Source organism: Triticum aestivum, chromosome 5B (genome assembly GCF_018294505.1).
Source record: "Triticum aestivum cultivar Chinese Spring chromosome 5B, IWGSC CS RefSeq v2.1, whole genome shotgun sequence".
In the NCBI taxonomy this organism is placed as follows: domain Eukaryota; kingdom Viridiplantae; phylum Streptophyta; class Magnoliopsida; order Poales; family Poaceae; genus Triticum; species Triticum aestivum.
The window spans coordinates 568568807-568577784 of record NC_057807.1 but is presented as its reverse complement, the minus strand read 5'-3'; positions in this window follow the sequence as shown (position 1 = coordinate 568577784).

The following is an 8978-nucleotide window of genomic DNA, read 5'->3' as shown; positions in this document are numbered from 1 at the left end:
GTCGGGATGTTTTTACCATCCCAGAACTCCAAGTTCTTGAACGCGAAGAAACCGCAATCAGTGCTGAAAGGAAAAAAAATAAAAAATGTGTTAAATAGCAAAATAAGATAAGCAAAAAGGTGAACAAACTTTTAAAATGCTACACTACTAAGTTACCGGGTATTCGGATGGAAAAAAATGATGGAGTACTAGCAAAAAAACTAACCCATTGTTCTGTTTGAACACATCGATGTACACCAGATCATAGTCTTGGATCTGCTTACCTGAGTCCTTGTACGCAATCAACCAGGCTTTTTTAATGCCATTCATAAGCTTCGTCGCCTGTGTGATGAGCGAAGGGCTATCTTGTGGACGAAGAGAATCAACAACTTCAAATCGTTTTGCCTTGAGATTAAGGCACAAGACATACCAATGCTCGTCCATTGGTAGAGGTCCCAACTTGTGCAGTGTTGGAAACAGTAGCTGTTAAAAAAATGTGAACACATGAACACAAGAAGTTATCAATGCATTTACAGTTAAAAAGGCAAAGTTATCAGGACGCTGACAACATATGTTACTAGTAGGCATACATGAAAGTTACCACGGAAAGGAAAAATGTGAACATATGAACACAAAAAGTTATCAATGCATTTACAGTTAAAAAGGCAAAGTTATCAGGACACTGACAACATATGTTATCAGTAGGCATACATGAAAGTTACCACGGAAAGAAAAAATGTGAACACATGAACACAGGAAGTTATCAATGCATTTACAGTTAAAAAGGCAAAGTTATCAGGACACTGACAACATATGTTACCAGTAGGCATACATGAAAGGTACCACTGAAAAGTAACATAACTAGGTACAAGCTAAAATTCTTTAAAGGTACGATGTCTGACAAAACCAAAAGAAGAGCCTAATAAAATTGAATGTTAGACCCACTAAAAAGCAGCTTGTAAGATTTAAAAGAAGAAAAGTATGTAGTTTACGTAAAAAATTGTACCTGATTTTGGTGACTAAGTATGTAGTTTGCATCACGACGGAAATGTTTGATTAGGAACCTGCTCATCATATCATGTATGCGAAGATATATTGACACCAACCATGGAAAGATGATCTTCCCTGGGGGTACAGAATCAGAAATAATTTGGATGTGAAGCTCTGCAATATTATTCGAAATTTGACCACCTTCTATCACACTATTAGCGAGCTCCTCCAATGTGACCCACCGCCCATCGATGTCAATAGCCCTAATACTGAAAAGCAAACAAAGAAAAAAAAGTATATAAGCAAATGTTTTGATGGTGAGGGATCATAATACTAGAGAAAAGATAAACAGTAAATGTCATTTCTTCTTTTATCTTGGAGTCAACTGAATCAGTGGTGTGCTTGATAACTTCTGCGTAAATAACCTCTTCGAGTGCAGATGCTGTGATGCCACAATATGGAGGCAGAAGGAATTGCAATGGGCGGCTTACCCTAACTTTCCGAATGTATGATTTAGGAGTCACACTGGCTGAATGATTACCATAGGGAGGTTGAATAACTGGTGTAGCAAATTCAGGGCTGGTGGGGTGGTCTAGAACAAAAGTGAAGTGAGTTATCAGAGTTGGGAATGATGGAAAGAAATATTATAGGGAAACAAAAAGAAAAGAAGTTATCAGAGTTTAGAACAGTAAGTTATCAACATGAAGATAATGATGTTATCAAGGTTGGCAGTAGGAAAAAGTTTGTTAAATAATATCTTCCTATCAGTACCTTTTGCAGACCCGTATTTCGCTTTTGTTCTAACAATGGCACGTTCGACTTCTTCAACCCACATAATTACATTGTCGTCTTCAACATCCGCATCATAAACTCGAAATCGACGCTCTTCAAAAAGTTGCAATCAGGTCTATTTCTGAACTGACTAAAGGAATGTCAAATATGTGGAAAAACAGCTAAAGAAAAAAGTGATAGATAGTACAGAATGATGATATAATTGCTGTGAAGAGAAAAAGGGAAGAAAATGAGGGGGGTTAGGATAGTTAAAAGGGCAGCATAAATGTATTAGAATGGTTTGTCTGTGCGTGCAGGGAAAAGAGGGTGAGGGGTGTATTTACAGCATCAATAAAGGAAACAAAATGGTTGAAGTTATCAGCATGGTGATAGCAGAAGTTATCAGGGTATGATCACAAATGTTACCATTTAAGTAACTAGTTAGCATTTTTTTTGAAAACATGTAGGTATCTAGTTAGAACAAAAAATACTAGCACAACATTCGCAAAAAGTTATCATGGTGAAAGTTACCATATGATAAAATGGTAAGATGGACAACAAGGTACAAATATCTTTCATCTAGAGCGATTTATTGATCAGTTAAAAGTAGAGCGCTACAATTATCAGTCAGATGTTAGGATGGTGATAGCAGAAGTTACCACACAAAAGGTTGAAGTTATCAGCATGGTGATAGCAGAAGTTATCAGGGTATGATCACAAATGTTACCATTTAATTATCTAGTTAGCAAATAATTATTAGTCGGATGTTATTAAAAGTTACCAGGAAAAATGAACAATAATAATCACGTATAATACATCCACACACTAGAAAACATAAAAAATAAAAGAGCACAAATGTGAAACAAAAACACATAGTTCATTACATAGCACACACGCAAAAGCATAAGTCATTACATGTGAGAGGGGGGGGGGGGTTGTCCATACATAGGATAAAAAGAGCATAAATATACACACAAGGATCAAACTAAAATAATAAAAATGGTCCTCGAAAAGCTGACATCCATCCCATCACACTTTTGTGATAAAGCGAAGACACGTATATGCCTTCACTTACCAAGGTCAGCAGGCTCAGAGCCTGAAAACGGATTGGAGTCAATAGGATTATCTTCAGAATTCTTTAAATCTCGTGGTGCTGCCGCCATATGATCAATTGGGGATGCTGCTGCTCGGTCTTGGGGAGTATTGTTAACCATCGGGACCACTGCTGGTGCTTGAGTTGTCGAAACAACCGCTGGGGGCGGTGTTGGTACTGCAGCTGGGACTATGGCCATCGTAATAATAACTGGTCCGGGCGGTGTGGGGCCAAAATCTAGGCCAAGAGAGCAAGATGGTGGGGTGAAATCCCAGTAGGCCCTATCAGCAACAACTTCTACATCTGCATTAATGCTGAATTCTTTGGCGGGGACTTGGTCATCCACTGGTTGAGCTTCAACAAACACGGCATCTTCAGTTTCAACTGGTTCTGCCAAATTGGATTGGGAAGATTCAACTTCAGCTTGAACAACAGATGCTATTTTCACAGGAGCTTGGTCATCTTCAGCTACAGCAGTGGTCGTTGGAGGAGCAATTCCTTGAACTTGATCAGCAGAAGTTTCAGCTATGGCAACGCTCGTTGAAGGAGCAATTCCTTGAGGTTGATCAGCAGAGGTTTCAGCTACAACAACGTTCATTGGAGGAGCAATTCCTTGAGGTTGATCAGCAGAAGTTTCAGCTTCAGTGCCAATAGCAACATTGGCAATTTCTTCTACCACTTGAGTAATAGTGGCTGCTGCCACGAGCTCATCCATAGCTTCATCCACAGCTATTGGAGAAGTGACCATGGGGGAGTCTTTAAAATCATCTTTGGCGTCCTTGGGAGCAAAACAAGGAGAATACCTAGTTGCAACTGCAACTTAAGAAGACTTCGTAACCTTCCTCACAATAATCTTGGTCTTCTTGCTGCACACAAAGAAAAAATAAACATGGACATCACCAGCTTATAAAAACATAGGTACCAGCTTGTATTAACATTAGTTATCAGATTATATTTGCATACAACAGCTAAAAATAACATTAGTTACCACCTTATATTGACAGAAGTTAACAGCTAAAAAATAACTTTAGTTACCAGCTTGTATTCAAATTATTAGACATCTTATGGCCAACTTGGTTATCCACATAATGCAAACAATCAACATCGTCACGAATCATTAATGAAGATAGTAACTATGAAGATAACAAAGTTACCAACAAATTTATCATGCTAAAAAATAGTAAATATTGTAAGAGCTTTGACTATAAAAACTACCAGTCACTCCCGTACAGATTATGATGCCATGCATAAAAGAGTTAAATTACCGGTATATATTCACCTAATTTACAAATGAAAAATAAACAAATAGAGAAAATCATTTAGATATCATATAGTGAGGAAAAATAACATTCATAATCACCTGGGTGACATGTCAGACGAGTCAACATCTGCCGAAGAACACGCAGGATTACTAGGTATCTCCTCAGACGTGACACCCATACTGCTCAACCGAGTTTGCTGAAGGTCGGCAACACTAATAGATGGAGCATTCGAACACCTGACAAATTATTACTTGAAAAGGATATAGTGCACGTGAGAAAAATGTTACCATAGACAAATAACACATGCTTACCAGCATATAATTACTAAAATTATCATGCAAACAACGTTAAACTACATATTGTTCAAATAAAAAGTTGAAGTTATTATCATGAAAATAGCTACTAAAAGTTATCAGCCTTACCATGATATAATTACTATCCATTCTAGACAAAAACACAGGCTTATTAAGGAATAGAAACTATCCAGACATATTTAGTTCTAATTATCAGAAGCTAGGTGCTAGGAAAAGTGGTAACACAAAAGAGTAACAAAAAGTAAGTATGTACACAAAGAAAAATAAACATGGACATTACCAGCTTATAAAAACATTAGTTACCAGCTTATATTAACATTAGTTATCAGATTATATTTGCGTACAACAGCTAAAATATAACATTAGTTACCAACTTATATTGACAGAAGTTACCATCTAAAAAATGCAATATAACAAATGAAAATAAAAAGAAATCAACTAGCACATGATAAGAAACTCACTTGCGAGGATGTTGTTTCTTCCGCGTGGGATTGGCAATTACTGAGTTAGTGCCCTTATCAGGGCCTACAATGCCAAGCTCATTGATGACTATTGCCTTGATAGAACGATGTGTATCATCCAACGACGGCTGGTCAGGATCAGTTGTACCAGTGGCCATGGGCGGAGAAGGTAGGCGTAATTTCTTGCGACGCCTGGAATATTGCTTTTCCAAGTTACTGACAAGAGAAGACCGCACCTCTTCACAGAAGCATCAACAATAGCCTCGTTTTGAGTATCCGTCATATTTGGCTGGTTATGCAATCCATCACTATATACATTCCCGGAACATGCAATAAGCATAATTTAAGACTCGAGAGGCTGATCGGTTCCTGTAGTAGCAGTTCCATCAATTCCGGCTGACCTTATCGACACATTGGCAGTTGCAAACATGGTTGCACCCACATCTGCATTCGCTGCGCCACTACCTGAAGCATCATGGGCATTCGGTCCAGCACTACCCCCACTACCTGAAGCCTCATGGGCGTTCAGTCCACCTGAAGAACCATGGTAATGAACGTGAAAATCTGTATCTTCGTCAGAGTGACCATCACCGCCACCATCACTATCCTCAGGATCAGAATCTGAACCTTCAACAGTTTGCTTGCCGGGATCTTTTACTTCACGCGAGCGGGATGCAGGACGGGTGCTTGCAGTCTTCCCGACAGTCTTCCCGGCAGCAGAAGATAAACCCTTTAGTTGGCTCTCTAACAAACGGGACATCCATGAGTTGTCTTCATCATCCAAGGACATAAACTCATTAACAAGACCACCCAGGAGGCCAACCATGCCAGACGAAAAGCGACCCACAATAGCAGAAGCTTTAGCAAGTTTCTGATAGAAAATCATGAATGAAAAAACAAATAATCAGGTTGTGAGTGACATTAAGTGTCATGCAAAAACAACTAAAAATACCACACAAATATAAATTCAAATGAAGTTATTCCGAAGTGAGAATCTAAAAAAAAGTTACCATCATGAAAATAGTACAAGTTACCAGGTCTTCATAACAAAATTTACCAGGAAAAAGGAAAACAAGAATACCCAAACGCACAAAAAAGATTATAATACCTGTTCAGAACAGTTTTGTGGTGCATGAACACGCATGAATTTATCTAGACCATGTAAGCCACCAAACAAGCAGTAGTCTCGACCATATTGGGGCTTAAGCTGGAAAAATATGATAAAAAACAAATTAAGATCTTGATAAAAAAGATGGTAATACATAGAAGGAAAGAAAAATGATGAATGGGAAATTACCGGTAATTTCCCATAAGAAAGCTTGTCCCTCTGGACATCCATCCGGAGAACTTTCGATGCCAACTCATTGGTCCACAAATTAATTGCAAAAGGACCATTAGGCAAGATGATACCAAGGCCAGTTAAGTCAATAGCATCTATATACAGAAGCTAGAAAAACAGAAAAGGTCATTACAATCTAGCTGTTTGGCGGAATAAGATGTACAATCCAAAAATCGTGGGAACAAAAAAAGAATATGGGGACTAACATTATAGAATAGGAGACAACCCGTCGTAGGCTTTCCTTTTGAAAGGGCTTTGTGAAGCTGATCCGCAATAAATTTGCACCAGTTGAGGTTTTTTACATTGCCAATATTTTGCTACGAAAAAAAAGAAAACAAATGAAACATAGAGGAATGTATGCACACAAGTTAGCAGGGGACATAAGTAGACACTTAAAACACTGGATAATCATTGAATCACCAAGTACATAAGCACACAATTGCCACATTATTGAGAAGTAAGTCAAAATTACCATATTTGCAAGGCATAAATAAATTATCAGGTGCATTACTAAATAATTATCACACTTTCAGAAAAAGTTATCTGGCACATTACTACATAATTACCACACCTTCAGAAAAAAGTTATCAGGTGCATCACTATGTAATTACTACACCTTCATAAAAAGTTATCCAGTGCATTACTATATAATTACAACACCTTCATATAAAGTTATTAGGTGTATTACTACATAAAAACCACACTTCAGATCATAGAAAAATCAAAGGGACAGAAATTACCACACTCCAAAAATCAGACTAAGAAGAAAAAAAGTTACCAGGTATAAAAACAGAAATGAAAAGAGATAAAAAGTGTGAACTAGAAAGATAGCCAGATGTGCTTACCAACACAGAATACCATCTGGTGCTGATCTTGTTGGAAGTCGTTGGCGCCATCACAGTGCTGGCAGCAAGCACAAGCCACAAGCGCTTGAAATTGTCATCATGCCGATTAGTGCTCAAAATAAGATTTAATACATCAACAGTTTTAGGAGCATGTCCAAGATCACCAAAAAGATCTCCCGCAAGCTCAAGCTGTTCATTTGTAGGAACCTTGAAATCCACTGCAATATCACCTCGGGGCACACCCATTATACGATGCACAGACTCTTCATTGACCGGTAACCTTCCATGACCAGGTACAACGACCTCACGGGAATCAGGGTCGTATAGACCAGCAAGCCATTGAGAACGCCGGTTGAACAGATTATCACACTTGATATTCCGCAGACTAGTGAAATCCATGTCATCAATCACGGACTTTCTCTCATCTGACATGTCCTTACAGGCAGTCACAAGAGCACTAGGAGAAGTCCTGTTCCGATCTGCGGGAGGCTTATGCTTCTTTAAGGGGTTCACCTCCTTAAAGTCATCATCTAATTTGCGCTTCCTTGGTATTGTGACCTGACAAGCAAGAATAACATAGAGAAAAAAGTGAGCATAAAAGATGCATATCTGTTGAATTAATAGTCGCACACACATTCTTAAGATACATTGGTAACTTGTGAACATACAACAAGATACCTCATCGACAAGAGAGAAGGACGAAAAACAAATAAGGACATGTGTGCTTCTACTAGATATTGAATACCTGATATATTTTTTTTCTTATGATACACCGATAAAATGTATGTATCGGGCAAGATAACTTAGGAAAAAAAGGGATGGCAACAACTTACACACAAACACATATATCGGACATTGTGGCACTAAGTATTAAAAAATCAATGACATGATAAATTTTATAGTGGACACTTGGTAAATTATTCAAACCACTGATGGTAATATTTCAAATTAAAGTTCAGGTAAGTTATATGATGGCACACCCATTAGTTAGAAACACAAAAAATGCATCATGAAAATTAGGGATGGGGATAACTTACACACAAACACGTATATTGGACATCACATCACTAAATATTAAAAAATCAGTGACATGATAAATTTACAGGTGACTCCTGATAAATTATTCACACCACTGATGGTAATATTCACAAATAAAGTTCAGGTAAGTTAGAAACACAAAATGCATCATGTAAAGGGACACCACTGATAGTGCTAGAACAAACAATCCATCATGATAACCTAAACACAAAACGAGATGAACTGCATATAAAACACACAAACCGTATGGGATTATCACCAGCAACCTAATTATACAGGTGGTAATTCAATTCCTTAATGGCAACCATAAGAGCATGAAAAAATGGAGCCCAACATAGATACAGAGTTAGGAGAGTAGTTGTAAAATCCCCGCACCAAACCCTAGAAATCAGAATAGAGCCGTGTGACAGGGGGGATCAGTTCAAAAACCTACGCGAACTACCCACGAAATTGAAAACGGCAAATTAAGCACTAAAACAATGTGCATGCAAAACAGAGGCTAACAAATAGCAAATGCACCACGAATTGAACGTACTGGGCACATTCATTGTCTGTTCTAAAGGGCTTTAAAAGAAATGCCACAGTCGGGCGTCTGAGCGACACCACATACAGGGCTTTTAAAAGAAATGCCACAGTCGGGCGTCTGAGCGACACCACATATAGGGCTTTAAAAGAAATGCCACAGTCGAGCATCTGAGCGACACCACATACAGGGCTTTAAAAGAAATGCCACAGTCGGGCGTCTGAGCGACACCACATACATGGCTTTAAAAGAAATGCCACAGTCGGGCGTCTGAGCGACACCACATAAAGGGCTTTAAAAGAAACAATCATAGTGAATATCCCGGAGGTAGAACCATCCCAGAGATACTCGATGATAACAATA